The sequence below is a fragment of the Bufo gargarizans genome, chromosome 2, assembly GCF_014858855.1.
Source record: "Bufo gargarizans isolate SCDJY-AF-19 chromosome 2, ASM1485885v1, whole genome shotgun sequence".
NCBI classification, from domain to species: Eukaryota; Metazoa; Chordata; class Amphibia; order Anura; family Bufonidae; genus Bufo; species Bufo gargarizans.
In genome coordinates this window covers 645,868,870-645,884,714 of record NC_058081.1, presented here as the reverse complement: position 1 = coordinate 645,884,714, position 15,845 = coordinate 645,868,870, and the positions used below count along the sequence as shown (strand labels likewise).

Below are 15,845 nucleotides of genomic sequence, written 5' to 3'. Positions count from 1 at the left end.
TAACAGGCGATTGTTGGGAAAGAAGTGTTCCCTACCAGGAATCGCCTGCTCGCTAGCGGAGGAGACCACTGCTATTACATGCAGCAATCTCCTCCTCAGTATAGGCAGGAGCAGTGGTTATACCATTGCTGTTCCCTATGCTGAATCATCGTTTGCCGGCAGCAGAGAGTGATTAGACACCACGATCTGCCGCCAGCAAACAATGATTTTTTTTTTTTTAAATGTCAAAAGATTTGGATTGCCCGATGAAATCATTTGCTCGTTCATGGGGCAATTGGCGGCAGTATTAGGCACCTTTCACACGAGCGAGTATTCCGCGCAGGTGCAATGCGTGATACAAACGCATTGCGCCCGCACGGAATCCGGAGCCATTCATTTCAATAGGGCTGTGTACATTAAAGTGTTGGTTTTCACGCATCACTTGTGCGTTGTGTGAAAATCGCAGCATGTTCTTTATTCTGCGATTTTAACACAACGCTGGCCCCGTAGAAGTGAATGTAGCTGCGTGAAAATCGCATTGCATCTGCAATCAAGTGAGGATGTGATGCGTTTTTTATGGATGGTTGCTAAGAGATGTTGTTTGTATACATTCCGTTTTTTAGCACGCGTGCAAAACGCATTGCACCTGCACGATAAAAACTGAACAACTGAACGTGATCGCAGGCAAAACTGAATGACTTTGCCTGCGAAATCGGGCATTTTTCACTGAATGCATTCGCAACGCATCCGGACCTAATCCGGACACGCTTGTCTGCAAGGGGCCTTAACACTGCCAGATGATCGCTAACCAGCGTTACTGTGTGAAAAATCGGCAGATGTAATACACCCTTAAGGCCTCATGCACACGACCGGTTTTTTTTAAGGTCCGCAAAAACATGGTCCGTAGGTCCGTGATCCGTGACCGTTTTTTCGTCCGTGGGTCATCCTTGATTTTTGAAGGATCCACGGACATGAAAAATAAAAAAAAAATCTAAGTCAAGTTTGCCATTGAAATGATAGGAAAAACGGACACGGATCACGGACACGGATGACAATCTTGTGTGCATCCGTGTTTTTTCACGGACCCATTGACTTGAATGGGTCCGTGAACCGTTGGCCGTGAAAAAAATAGGACAGGTCATATTTTTTTCACGGCCAGGAAAAACGGATGCGGCTGCCAAACGGTGCATTTTCCGATTTTTCCACGGACCCATTGAAAGTCAATGGGTCCGCGAAAAAAAAAACGGAAAACGGCACAACGGCCACGGATGCACACAACGGTCGTGTGCATGAGGCCTAAAGGGAACCTGTCACCGGGATTTTGGGTATAGAGCTGAGGACATGGGTTGGTAGATGTCCGCTAGCACATCCACAATATCTAGTCCCCATAGCTCTGTGTGCTTTTATTGTGTAAAAAAAACAGATTTGATACATATGCTAATTAACCTGAGAAGAGTCAGGGACAGGACTCATCTCAGGTTAATTTGCATACGTATCAAATCGTTTTTTTTTACAATAAAAGCACACAGAGCTATGGGGACTGGATATTGTGGATGTGCTAGCGGCCATCTAGCAACCCATGTCCTCAGCTCTATACACAAAATCCTGGTGACAGGTTCCCTTTAAGTGTTACTCAGTGACATGCGTCCCTCCCTGGTTTTTGCGGCCGCAGGACCCATTCACTTAAATGAGCAAGCAGTACTTGCATGCGGCACTTTTTAGTGGTGCGAAGGCACGTTGAGAAAACACACGGAAGCACTTTGTAGTGCTTCCGTGAGCTTCCGATCCATGCCTTTGTTCTGCACTGCATCGTATCTCCCGGTGAATGGGTCCGCATCCATGATACAGTGTGCACATGGCGATGCCCGTATACTGTGGACCCGCTGTTTTCAGGGCGCAATACGGGCACGGCAGGGCAACGGCCGGGTGCATGAGCCCTAACAGTGGCCCAGACAGACACTAATGGCGACCTAAGTGTAAATTTACACCACCTTTCCGAAAATTCTAGAGACCCTAGTGACCATTTTAATTGAGATATAACATTATGTTATGTAACCCGGGCGTGCTGCCTTCATTACAAAGGGGGATTACTCTGTGTTTTTAGTCACTGACACACTGTGCAGGTTCTGTAGCAGATCATGATGTAATGGACACAAAGACAATTCATTATTTACTACAATGGTTTCCTCTTAGGAAAAAAAGAATGAAACCAGCAACAAGTTAAATATTGATATCTGCAAATGAATTCGGATGACACACTGCCAGCGACCAGGACAGAATTAAAAGGCAGGTCACTTGTCAGGTCCAAAAGTTGGGAAATTCCGACACTTTCTGGACCAGAACATGACAGCTATTGTTTTCTAATTCTGCCTGAGAGCTTACGATTCATTTCCAGGATGGGGGGGGGGGTTTAGTGACGGCTGCAGAAGTTGATGAACTGTACTGAGTGATATGTGGAAAAAGTCCCTTTTATGATTAGAGAAAAGACTGTAACCTGATCTGCAGGGTGTACATGGGGTTCAACTGGCTAGATTGTATGAACACAGCTCCATGAGAGGAGATGGAGAGGAAAACACACACATAGATAGAAGTGTACCGTTGTCTGATATATTTCCATGGTAACAGACTACAAACAACCCCTATAAGTAGTCTGATCCTGCAGTGCTACTCGCTGCCCCTCTTATTTTGTCAGATGGAAGGGATTACTCTATTGCAGGTTTCAGGGGAGCATGTTCAACACACCACAGCGGACTCTGCTCCTTAGGCCCCTTTCACACGAGCGAGTTTTCCGCGCGGGTGCAATGCGTGACGTGAACGCATAGCACCCGCACTGAATCCGGACCCATTCATTTCAATGGGTCTGTGTACAGGAGCGTTTTTTTTTTCATGCATCACTTCTGCGTGTTCTATATTCTGCATTTTTTCACTCAGCCCTGGCCCCATAGAAGTGAATGGGGCTTCAGTGAAAAACGCATTTCGTCCAGAAGCAAGTGCGGATGCAATGCGCTTTTCACTGATGGTTGCTAAAGCTACTTTCACACTTCCGTTGTTGGATTCCGGCATGCAGTTTCGTTGCCGAAACTGCCTGCCGGATCCGGAAATCCGTATGCAAACGGATAGCATTTGTTTCTGGATCCAGTTGACAAATGCATTTGAAACACCGGATCCGTCTCTCCGGTGTCATCCGGAAAAACGGACCCGGTGTTTATTTTTTTTCACATTTTTAAAGGTCTGCGCATGTGTATAGCGGGAAACCGGATCCGGTTTTCCGGAACACTTGGTACCGGATCCGGCATTAATACATTTCAATGGAAATTAATGCCGGATCCGGCATCCTGGCAAGTGTTCCGGAATTTTGGCCGGAGAAAATACCATAACCCTGCTTTCACACCTGAGCGTTTCTCAAACGCGCGTTTTACACGAGTTTTTGTCGCGCATTTTTATGCGCGTTTTTTGTAATAGTAAACGCGCGTTTGACGCGCGTTTGTGTGATTGACTGCAGTGTCCTATGGCCACAAACGCGCGTCAAAACGCCCCAAAGAAGCTCAAGTACTTGATTATGCGTCGGGCGTTTTACAGCGCGATCGTACGCGCTGTAAAACGCCCAGGTGAGAACCATTCCCATAGGGAAGCATTGGTTTTCATGTGTTGAGCGTTTTACAGCGCGTTTGAACGCGCTGTAAAACGCTCAGGTGTGAACTTAGGGTTAGAGTGACTGAACTGAAGACATCCTGATGCATCCTGAATGGAATGCTCTCCATTCAGAATGCATTCGGTTAAAACTGAAGCGTTTTTTTTTCCGGTATTGAGCTTCTGTGACGGAACTCAATACCGGAAAACTTTAACGCTGGTGTGAAAGTACCCTAAGGCCTAGTTCACACTTCAGTGTTTGGTCAGTGATTTCCATCAGTGATTTGTGAGCCAAAACCAGAAGTGGAGCCTCCATAGACATTAGGTAGAAGGGAAAGATCTGCTCCTGTTCTATGTTTAGAGCTGCACCTGGTTTTGGCTCACAAATCACTGATGGAAATCACTGACCAAACACTGAAGTGTGAACGAGGCCTAAGAGATGTTGTTTGCAAACCTTCAGTTTTTTATCACACACGTGAAAAACGCATTGCACCCGCGCAGAAAAAAAACTGAACAACTGCACGCAATTGCAGACAAAACTGACCGAACCTGCTTGCAAAATCGTGCGAGTTTCCCTGGACGCACCCTGAGCCAATCCGTCACGCTCGTGTGAAAGAGGCCTTAGTATGGGTTCAGACCTGAGCGTTCTGAAACGAGCGCTCTGTATGCGCGATAGTACGGGCGTTTACAATCGCGCATACAGAGACAGGCGTGCACACATTGTCGCGCGTTCCCGAATATCTATGTGCAGGAACGCGCGACAAACGCCCAAAAAAAAGCTCAAGCACTTGTTTGAGCGTCGGGCGTTTTACAGCGCGATCGTACGCGCTGTAAAACGCCCAGGTGAGAACCATTCCCATAGGGAAGCATTGGTTCTTGCCTGTTGTGCGTTTTACAGCGCGTAGGAACGCGCTGTAAAACGCTCAGGTGTGAACCCAGCCTTAGACCGGACCGCAGGGCACTAGAAGGATTTCTAATGCTGTGTGTCTCTGCATGACCTCAAGTGTAATGATTTGTACTCTCATAATGCCATCAGTACAAATCTTTACAGTTGAGGTCGGGCAGAGACACACAGCATCTGGTCAAAGGAGTTCACTACAGGAATTCACGCTCCCACGCGCAGAATGCGTCACGCAGGGAACACGCTCGTCTGAGACTGGCCTATGACTACACAACAGGGTGAGTTTGTAGCTTTTTTTTGTGTATACCGATAAATATCTACATTTTTAGGCGTTCTATTCTGGCTGAACACGTTTGTAGTCTAGAACCATGGAAATACATAGGTCTGCACAGGAGCTGTATACAATATCAAAATGGCATTATGACCAGATAGATAGAACCGATTTAAGGCCCATTCACAGGACCGTATTTTTTCTGTCTGCATCTGTTCCGCAATTTTGAAGATCGGATGAGAACACATTCATTACAATGAAGCAGCAAAAGATGGGTGTGCTCTCCGCATCTGCGCTTCCAATCGCCCGCCAAAAAAAATATGCATTTGTGGACGAGAATAGGCATTTCTATCAGGGAGCAGGGCGTTCCCATCTGCAAAATGCGGACCGCACCCGGGCGGTATCCGTGTTTTGCGGTCAGTAAAAACGGATACGGTCATGTGATTGAGGCCTTACAAGTGATGGAAGGCTAAGGCTGCACCACTTACAACGCGAGCGGGTTATCCAACTCCTGTACTGAACCACGCAAACCTTGGGCCGGAAAGGCTTGACAACTCTTGTTCTGAAAGGGTTAACCACCCATGTAGATGCCCGTCCTGTGGATACACGATTAACCCTTTCAGAACCAGACAACGCACCGGGGGGGGGGGGGACTAGATATGAACACAGACATTTTAGGACAAGACCCATAATAATATTAGTATATCGTCCAGGGGACGGGACAAACATATAAAATATAAACAGCAAATATCTATGGACGGGGACACAAAAGGAGAAAGGTGGATAATTACAACCCCCCTCATTCTGTATTACAACCCCCCTCATTCTGCACAGGAGTTTGGAAGACTCTGCAATTAGAAATTCTGATTAGATAGATAGATAATAGATAAATGAATGAATGGAGGGATAGAGAGAGAGATATTGTCTGCAAACAATGATACTCAGAATTATTAACCTTTTCAGTGCCAGGGTGCAGTACCCTTTGTTTGCAAAAATGAAGACAGAGATAGATGATAGAAGATAGAGGATGGATAGATAGATAGATAGATAGATAGATAACCATTGCTGCCACATCACACAGACCTGCCTGATTGCCAGTGATGAGAGGTCAATGGTTAACCCTGTCAGCACCAGGCTCCCTCAGTGCAGGTCTACAGACATCCACTGATAACCCTTTCCGTGCCAGCCTGCAGCTGCCGCATTTCCAGGCTGCAGGATTGCGGTGAGCCCCCCGGACAATGGTGCAGCGCCCCCCTGTACCTGCACAGATGCGGGGCTCCCCCGGCCGGCTGCTGCCTGTGTGCTGCTGGGCGGACAGCTCTTCTCTCCTCCCTCCTTCTCCCACACAGCTGTATCTGCAACAATGTAACAAGCTGGAGAGACGGAGGCCGCGGGGGGACAATCTTCCCACTCTCCTACAGCTCAGTATCCAGAGGGCTCTGTATCTCCAGTGAAGGTGTCAGCTCCACCTCACAGGACCTGCCATCAATGGCACATAGGTCCATTCCTGGAGGTCTCAGCAGTGCCACAGATGAATGCAAATGTCTCCCAAATGTCCAATTGTTATGAAATGCTTTCTGCATAGGTTACAGTGTGTGAGGATGGCACAAGGCCTGCAACTGGATCAGAACATCTGACCTGAGGGGAAAAAGTGGAGGCAGAGTCCGAAACAGCCAATCAGATTGCATCTCTCATTTTACAAAGTTTTTATTTAATTAAAGATGGAATCTAATTGGCTGCTGTGGGCACACGCTCCAATTTGCACCAGTTTTGATACATCTGCCCCTTTGCACCATAGGTTGACTTTATCATGAGGCCTCCCAAGTGTCCCTCTTTTGGAGGGACAGTCCCTATTTTTGACCCAAGTCCCTCTGTCCCCCTTTGCTCCTTAAAGGGATTGTCCGGGCTTTTAATATTGATTACCTATTCTCAGGATAGGTCATCAGTATCAGATCGGTGGGAGTCCGACACCCGGCTGCAGGAGGAGACGGCGAGCGCAGTGTTCACCTGCCGTCTCCCTTCTCTCTTCCTACTCCCCGCTGTATGTCTATGGGACAGCAGCAGCGCGCGCCGTCTCCTCAAACAGCTGATCGGCAGGGTGCTGGGTGTCAGACCGCCGCAGATCTGATATTGATGACCTATACGGAGGATAGGAAAAAGGCCGGAAAACCCCTTTAAATGCTGTATAGATTTGCATTATTGCATTTACAATATTTTGTCTGGTCCTCTCTGTATATTAGAGCCCGCTTTGTATATTTTGTATATATTTTGTATATTATTTGATGTAATTAGGATTTTAGAGATTTCTATATTCAGATAATTTTTGTGCTATTGTGTAAAAAGAAAATGATTGAAGTGTATAAATATGCAGGAAAAATGGATCCTTCACACAGTGAACCATAAGTGTCCCTCTTTGACCGTCCAAAATGTTGGGAGGTTTGCATTAGCAAGGGCGATCGGATGCAGCAGCGGGCCCCTGTGCCAGAACCGTAAAAGGGCCCCTTGTTCTCTCTCTAACAGGTCATCATTAGTGTTGAGCGAACTTGTGTTTTAAGTTCGGCGTCTAAAGTTCGGGTTCGGGTTATCGAAGAATCGCGTTATGGATTTTATGGACCATAACGGAATTTAGAATCCATAACGCGATTCTTCGATAACCCGAACCCGAACTTTAGACGCCGAACTTAAAACACAAGTTCGCTCAACACTAGTCATCATGTAACATCCCCCTTATAGCTCGCTTAGGCCGTCTGCACACAAGTGCGGGTGAACGCACAATAGATCTGTACAAATTTCCGTGCGGATTGCTGTGCGTTTCTGTACCATATCTGAACCAAAATCCCCAATTTCTAAGAATGCTTTTCGTGTGGAAAAGGGTGAAATCGGCAGCTAAAACCGCACAAAATTAGCACGTTGCAGATTTGGAAATCAACACTGCAGGTCAATTTTCTCACAGAAAAAATCTGCAAAGTGGACATGAAATTTGTGTATTCTCATACACGGTTGCTGGTACTGTAATACGCCGCGGTTTTTTCGAATGGCAATCCACGCGGAAAAACTCACGTATTCCATAACATGTAGCAGGTGGCCTTAGGATCCACCAGTTAGGCCTCATGCACACGACTGTTGTGTGTTTTGCGGTCCGCAAATTGCAGATCCGCAAAACACGGATGGCGTCCGCACGGACAGCCATTGATATAACTGCCTATTCTTGTCCGCAAAACGGACAAGAATAGTCTAGAGAAGTCTATGGGGAAAATGTCTGGAAACACCCAAAGCATGCTGAGATAAAAAAAAATAAAAAAAAGTGTTTGCGGTCCGCAATACGGGCACTGAGCCATTATGCTTGTGTGCATGAGCCCTTATCAGTAAGATAAAAATTGGGATATAATGAGTGTGTAAGAGGTCATAGATCAGGAGCCATCAGGTGAGCTGCCTGACGGAACAGAGTAAAAATTCAGAGTCTGCTATTAGAGAAACCTTAACCCTAAGTTCACACCTGAGCGTTTTACAGCGCGTTCAAACGCGCTGTAAAACGCTCAACACATGAAAACCAATGCTTCCCTATGGGAATGGTTCTCACCTGGGCGTTTTACAGCGTGTACGATCGCGCTGTAAAACGCCCGACGCATAATCAAGTACTTGAGCTTCTTTGGGGCGTTTTGACGCGCGTTTGTGGCCATAGGACACTGCAGTCAATCACACAAACGCGCGTCAAACGCGCGTTTACTATTACAAAAAACGCGCATAAAAACGCGTGACAAAAACGCGCGTAAAACGCGCGTTTGAGAAACGCTCAGGTGTGAAAGCAGGGTAAGGGGTTTTGCCATCACATACAATAGCGACATATCGCTAGGATATGCCCCCATTGTCTGATAGCTGCGGGTCCCACCTCTGGGATCCACACCTACAACGAGAACGGGGCGGGAAAATTAATGGAGGGCGCACTGCGCATATGCAGCAGCCCTCCATTCATTTCTATGGGGTTGCCGAAAATAGCCGAGCGGGTCGTTTATGTCCGACGTGGACATCCCCTTATATTCCCATGTAACTATAGGGTGGGTCCCCAGAATCAGTTCCTCTGGTGGGCCGTAAACCCCCAGTGCAACACTGGATTTAGCAGCAGAAAACTTCCATATTCTGCTGCTGAATCCACATTCAAAACTCAATTGACTTCAATGTCAAAAACTCGACCTTGTGCGAACAGTGTAAAATTAAAACGGTAGAGGGTTTTTTCAGTAGCTGATTTCAGTAGCAGATGTGATTGTGGATTCCATAGAAGTCAAAAACTCTTTTAAAACACTTGTAAAAACTACTTTAAAACCAACACCAAAATACAAATCTGCCAAAAATGGCCTGCGTTTTTCAGGGCAAGTAAATAAAATGCCCATTTTAGTGTTTTTTGTAGTGCTTTTGCCTATATAGTGCATTTTAGCACCTGGAGTTTTTTTGTTGTTTTTTGCATGCCTAGTATTTATATAGAGGAAAGTATATACATTAAAAGCATGTAGCGCCCTGTGCTGTCACTTCCTCTGTAGAGCTGTACGGGAAAAATACATTGGTACAAAACACGCCATCTAAGGGTACTTTCACACTAGCGTTAAAGTTTTCCGGTATTGAGTTCCCTCCTAGGGTCTCAATACCGGAAAAAAAACGCTTCAGTTTTGTCCTAATGCATTCTGAATGGAGAGCAATCCGTTCAGGATGCATCAGGATGTCTTCAGTTCAGTCACTTTTACGGTATTTTGCCGGAGAAAATACTGCAGCATGCTGCGGTATTTTCTCCGGCCATAATTCCGGAACACTTCCATTGAAATGTATTAATGCCGGATCCAGTACCAAGTGTTCGCAGACCTTTAAAAATAAATACCAGATCAGTTTTTCCGGATGACACCGGAGAGACGGGTCCGGTATTTCAATGCATTTGTCAAACGGATCCGCATTTGGATCCGGAAACAAATGGTATCCGTTTGCACACGGATTACCGGATCCGGTAGGCAGTTTCGGCAGCAGAACTGCCTGCCAGATTCTTCTAATGCAAGTGTGAAAGTACCCTAAAAAACACTGACACACATTGCACATGCAAAAAAAACCAAAAAACTATGGATGGCTATGGGAGAAAAATTCCAGGCAATGAGGGTAAAACATCACAAAAAAAACGCCATTGATCAAAAAAACGCACCTCATGGGTGTAAAAACAATATTCCCCCCCAAAAATACTCAATTTATAAAAATGTATAGCACATTCACCTATACAAGTCTATGGGGCTATAAACACGTCAGATTTTTTTAACGGACCCGTGCGCTTGATCCGAGAATCTCACCGCACGCAAAAGCTATACGTTTCTCAAGGATCTAATATTTCGTGGAACGAAAATCTGGCTTCCTGTTCTGTAATGGTAACGGTACAACACTGCAGCTTATAGAAGTCATCTCAGTCGTATTAAATATTCTGTGGTTGTGATCATTGCTGTGACAACCCAGACGGAGAGGAACGTCGTCCTAATTGAATATCCTATAAGGTGTTCTAGACTCAAGCCAAAGATGACATGTCAAAGAAAGACATTTGAGCGCCACCTGCTGGTCAGAAGCTGCACGCCACTATGAATTTTCACAATCTTGGTACCTGGTGTTAGGGGCTATTCCCACCAAATGACACAGATTTTGCTGCAGGTTTGTTACAGATTTCACTCTCTGCATTGCAAAGGATAAAATCCGTGGCTGAAACCTGCAATGTAAATTGACATTTTGTGGATTTAAAATCCATACCATATGTCATTATGTGGAGATATTGGTCTGGAAGATTTCCAAGGTGTGTGGATGAGACATTTTAAAATCTCATCCGCTTCTTTCCTTCTGTAAATGCCATGGATTTCCCACACACAATTCAGTTGTCTCACTTCAGCAAATGGCATTTATCATGTAGATAAAGTTGATACAAGTCACTTACTAATGTATTGTAAATCTCCGTATTGCTTTCTTTCCTGGTTTTATTCCTTTTTCCATCCCATCATACACTGCTTATATCCAGGGGTTACGACTAGGGATGAGCGAATCGACTTCAGATGGTACATCCGAAGTCTATTTGCTTAAAAATGTGTTCTAATACTGTACGGAGATCCTTCTCTGCACAGTATTACAATGCATGGGCTCCGATGAGCCGAAGTTATTTCTTCGCGAAGGCTCGCGAGACTTTGTATAATGACTTCGGGAATCAGGGGTGCACCGCCAATGAGGCCAGGTGAGGCGATCACCTCAGGCAGCACCAGGTAGGGGCAAGAGGGAAGCAGTGGAAGGGCCATGGGCAATGAGCACTTTTTTTTTATCACAAATGGGTTAGGTTAAGAAATTGGCATGGGGGGGGGCACATTTTAGTTTTTGCCTCAGGCAGCAGAAAGGCTAGGTGCACCCCTGTCGGGAATTAATTATTACTATAAAAAACCTTGGAACCGAACTCTGGTTTGGTTCAAAGGTTTCCAAGCCCATACATTCTAATACTGTACGGAGAAGGATCTCTGTACAGTATTATAACAAATCATTAATCAAATTGACTTGATGTCGATTCACTCATATCTAGTTACAACTGTAACACCCCAGGGTTGTGTTACTACACGCCTCTACCCCCGCTACTATCTTCCAAGAGCCTATATATTCTCATCTGATGTCATTTATGTCTTCACAAATCCATGTTAAATAAAATTGTTCCTTGTAATTTTCCAGGTTCGCCAGCAGGTGGCAGCAACTCCATTAGCAAGGTACTAGTCCTAGTTTAGTGTTTCTATTCCAGCTCAGCTCCCCCTCTGTGAGAGAAGTGGGCTGTTCCCACATCCTGCAGCATGGGTGGAGAAGGAAGTTAGTCAGTGTAGCCCACCCCCTGCTAGGGGTAGGGTGTGTGTGTAGGAGATCCCCAGAATAGGGAAGACAGCAAGGATCTTGTCTTGGCTGAGACCTGATCATAATCCCAGGCTGAGCTCCTGCAGCCTCAGCTGGATGAAAAGAAGCAGAAAGCCACAGACAACCTCCAGAGTTCAAGGAAGAAAACATCCCCTGAGAAATAATCTGTGAGTAAAGTCCAGAGACCTAGGAGAAGCAATTCCTCCTCAGCTAGTCTGTCCCCATACAGCGGAAGGTACAGAAAAGTGCAGAAGATTGATTCCTGCCACAATTATAGAGCCCCAAAGCAGACGTCCTATCCTGCAAGCTCCCCACCTATCAAGCAGAAGCATTTATTCCTGCCAATGATTGCCAAAACCTGCTGGCACCAGAGACCAAAGCTGTATACTGCTTGGATACAAGTTATCTTCAGTAAAGAAATGTTTGAACTGCATCTAAAGGTCTGGACATCATTTCTGCTGCAAAATTCCTCTATTACTCCTACTATCACTTGCAAGTGAGCCAGGAGCCAGGAGTCCAGCCGTATCCAGGTAGGAGACACCGTTGACACAATTATCACCACCCTATAGAGACATAATAGGCCATTATACCACTCTGCCATTCCTAATCTGGGACGTGCGTCATAACACCTAGGAAGGGCCCTGGGGTAGTACCCTGCACACGCTTCAATTGGCGTCACGAACAAATACAGACTATTATCTACCCATATCCTGGTCACTGCACGCTGCAGTGCAGATACGAGGTGGCCGGGACAGGAGCTGCTGGCCATGTGTGCCTATGTGCACTCCCATGATCCCGGCCACCAGAGAGGCTTTTTCCTATAGTGTGCAAGCGGTTGGATTGCAGGGTGGTCATAACCCCGAGCAGTGTGTAACGCGATAGAAAAATGAAATAAGCCAACAGAGGAGGCAATATGGCCAATCACAGTACATTAGTAAGTGCCTTGTATTGCGGTAACTTTGTCTACATGATAACTGTTATTTGCTGAAGTGAGACAACCCCTTTAGACTGCACAGTCTGACCATTTGTGAGCGCAAGCTGTACTAGATGGTCCAATGCCAACTTGGTATTCAGTATAGAGCAAATGAACAAATCTCCCGTACACTTTTTTGTCTGTGCGGAAATTGTCCTGCCGTACAGATTTTGAAATGAACAGCATGTCAATTTTTTGCGTGCAGTTATTTTGTGCGGGTTTCTCCCTTTTCATTTAAAGGGTTAGATCTGCAACAAGACACATTGGGGGAGATTGATCAAAACTGGTCTAATAAAAATTTGGCTTAGCTGCCCATAGCAATCTGATTGGTTGCTATGGGCAACTGAGCCCGTTTTCCTTCACACCAGTTTGATAAATATCCCCCATCAAATCCACACCAAAAACTGCAAGTAAAACATGTGGGGCCTCATTTATCAAAACATGCCCATAGCAACCAATCAGAGGTCGCCTTTCAGATTTTCAGAACACTTTAAGAAATGAAAGATTTTCCTGTTAGACAGCATTGATAAATGAGCTCCGTGGTGTTTGATGCAGATTTGGGGCAATGGCTATTTCATAGGGCTCGCTGTTCCATTCTGCAAAATGTGGAACGCACACTGCCGGTATCCGTGTTTGGCGGATCCGTCATTTGCTGAACGAGCCGCTCATACACTCAACTGTTGCCTGTTTGCGATCCGTGTGCGTTCTGCATTTTGCGGAACAGAACGTCGGGCCCATAATAGAACAGTCCTATCCTTGTCCATAATGCGGACAAGAATAGGACATGTTGTATATTTTTGTGGACGCCACGGAACAGACATACGGATGTGGACAGCACACAGTGCAATGCAGATTAGATGCGGACGTGAAATACATTTGTGTGCATGAGCCCTAAATCAGGTTTTTCTTTTTTGGTTTAAGGGAAAACTGACTGCGATGTTCGCGACAAAAAAAAAAAAAAAAAAGTCAAATTCAGCAAGTCACTCCTGTGCGCATAGAGGTTGCTCTACACAGGTGCGTGATTGTATATAGCTGACTTTTGAAACGCCACATTTGCATAAAGAATCAAAAGTCTTTGGGGCACATTTACTAAGAAAAGTCTGTCTTCAATTTGCGTCTTTATCCTTTCATAAACCTTTTTTTAATTTTATTTTTATTAAGTCTGACCTCTAGTGGTCATTTTCTTGTAGGACAGGTTCAAATCACTAAACTGGTCTAACGCTGGGTTCACACCTGAGCGTTTTACAGCGCGTTCAAACGCGCTGTAAAACGCTCAACACATGAAAACCAATGCTTCCCTATGGCCCTGGTTCACACTTGAGCGTTTTACAGCGCATTTGAACGCGCTGTAAAACGCCCTACGCTCAAAAAAGTTCTTGAGCTTCTTTGTGGCGTTTTGTCGCGCGTTCCCGTACATAGACTTTCGGGAACGCGCGACAATGGGCGTTCGCTTGTCTCTGTATGCGCGATTGTAAACGCCGGTACAATCGCGCATACAGTGCGCTCCTTTCAGAACGCTCAGGTGTGAACCCAGGGTAAGGGTGGGTTCACACTAGCGTTAGGGATTCCGTTATGGCTTTCCGTTGTAACATGGTTATAACAGAATCCCCAGACAGAATGCAAAACGGAAGCCTTTAACCCTGGGTTCACACCTGAGCGTTCTGAAAGGAGCGCACTGTACAGGTCCTTCTAAAAAAATTAGCATATTGTGATAAAGTTCATTATTTTCTGTAATGTACTGATAAACATTAGACTTTCATATATTTTAGATTCATTACACACAACTGAAGTAGTTCAAGCCTTTTATTGTTTTAATATTGATGATTTTGGCATACAGCTCATGAAAACCCAAATTTCCTATCTCAAAAAATTAGCATATTTCATCCGACCAATAAAAGAAAAGTGTTTTTAATACAAAAAAAGTCAACCTTCAAATAATGATGTTCAGTTCTGCACTCAATACTTGGTCGGGAATCTTTTTGCAGAAATGACTGCTTCAATGCTGCGTGGCATGGAGGCAATCAGCCTGTGGCACTGCTGAGGTGTTATGGAGGCCCAGGATGCTTCGATAGCGGCCTTAAGCTCATCCAGAGTGTTGGGTCTTGTGTCTCTCAACTTCCTCTTCCCAATATCCCACAGATTCTCTATGGGGTTCAGGTCCGGAGAGTTGGCAGGCCAATTGAGCACAGTAATACCATGGTCAGTAAACCATTTACCAGTGGTTTTGGCACTGTGAGCAGGTGCCAGGTCGTGCTGAAAAATGAAATCTTCATCTCCATAAAGCTTTTCAGCAGATGGAAGCATGAAGTGCTCCAAAATCTCCTGATAGCTAGCTGCATTGACCCTGCCCTTGATAAAACACAGTGGACCAACACCAGCAGCTGACATGGCACCCCAGACCATCACTGACTGTGGGTACTTGACACTGGACTTCAGGCATTTTGGGATTTCCCTCTCCCCAGTCTTCCTCCAGACTCTGGCACCTTGATTTCCGAATGACATGCAACAGTCCAGTGCTGCTTCTCTGTAGCCCAGGTCAGGCGCTTCTGCCGCTGTTTCTGGGGAATGCGGCACCTGTAGCCCATTTCCTGCACACGCCTGTACACGGTGGCTCTGGATGTTTCTACTCCAGACTCAGTCCACTGCTTCCGCAGGTCCCCCAAGGTCTGGAATCGGTCCTTCTCCACAATCTTCCTCAGGGTCCGGTCACCTCTTCTCGTTGTGTAGCGTTTTCTGCCACACTTTTTCCTTCCCACAGACTTCCCACTAAGGTGCCTTTTTTTTGATACAGCACTTTGGGAACAGCCTATTCGTTCAGAAATTTCTTTCTGTGTCTTACCCTCTTGCTTGAGGGTGTCAATGATGGCCTTCTGGACAGCAGTCAGGTCGACAGTCTTACCCATGATTGCGGTTTTGAGTAATGAACCAGGCTGGGAGTTTTTAAAAGCCTCAGGAATCTTTTGCATGTGTTTAGAGTTAATTAGTTGATTCAGATGATTAGGTTAATAGCTCGTTTAGAGAACCTTTTCATGATATGCTAATTTTTTGAGATAGGAATTTGGGTTTTCATGAGCTGTATGCCAAAATCATCAATATTAAAACAATAAAAGGCTTGAACTACTTCAGTTGGTGTGTAATGAATCTAAAATATATGAAAGTCTAATGTTTATCAGTACATTACAGAAAATAATGAACTTTAT

General features: G+C 45.4%; 1 protein-coding gene across 2 annotated transcripts in view; it reads right to left on the bottom strand.

Moving 5' to 3' along the window:
- LOC122926889 (coiled-coil domain-containing protein 50-like) overlaps positions 1–6,183 on the bottom strand; it is a 95,475-nt gene extending 89,292 nt beyond the window's left edge. Inside the window, exon 1 of one of the 2 annotated variants that reach the window (XM_044278406.1) lies at positions 6,042–6,183. The gene's annotated coding sequence lies outside the window, so the exon portion shown is untranslated. Of the gene's footprint in view, positions 1–5,864; positions 5,983–6,041 lie in introns of those variants that run through there. The other variant, XM_044278407.1, reaches the window with a different exon arrangement.
- Between the last annotated feature and the right edge of the window lie 9,662 nt (positions 6,184–15,845).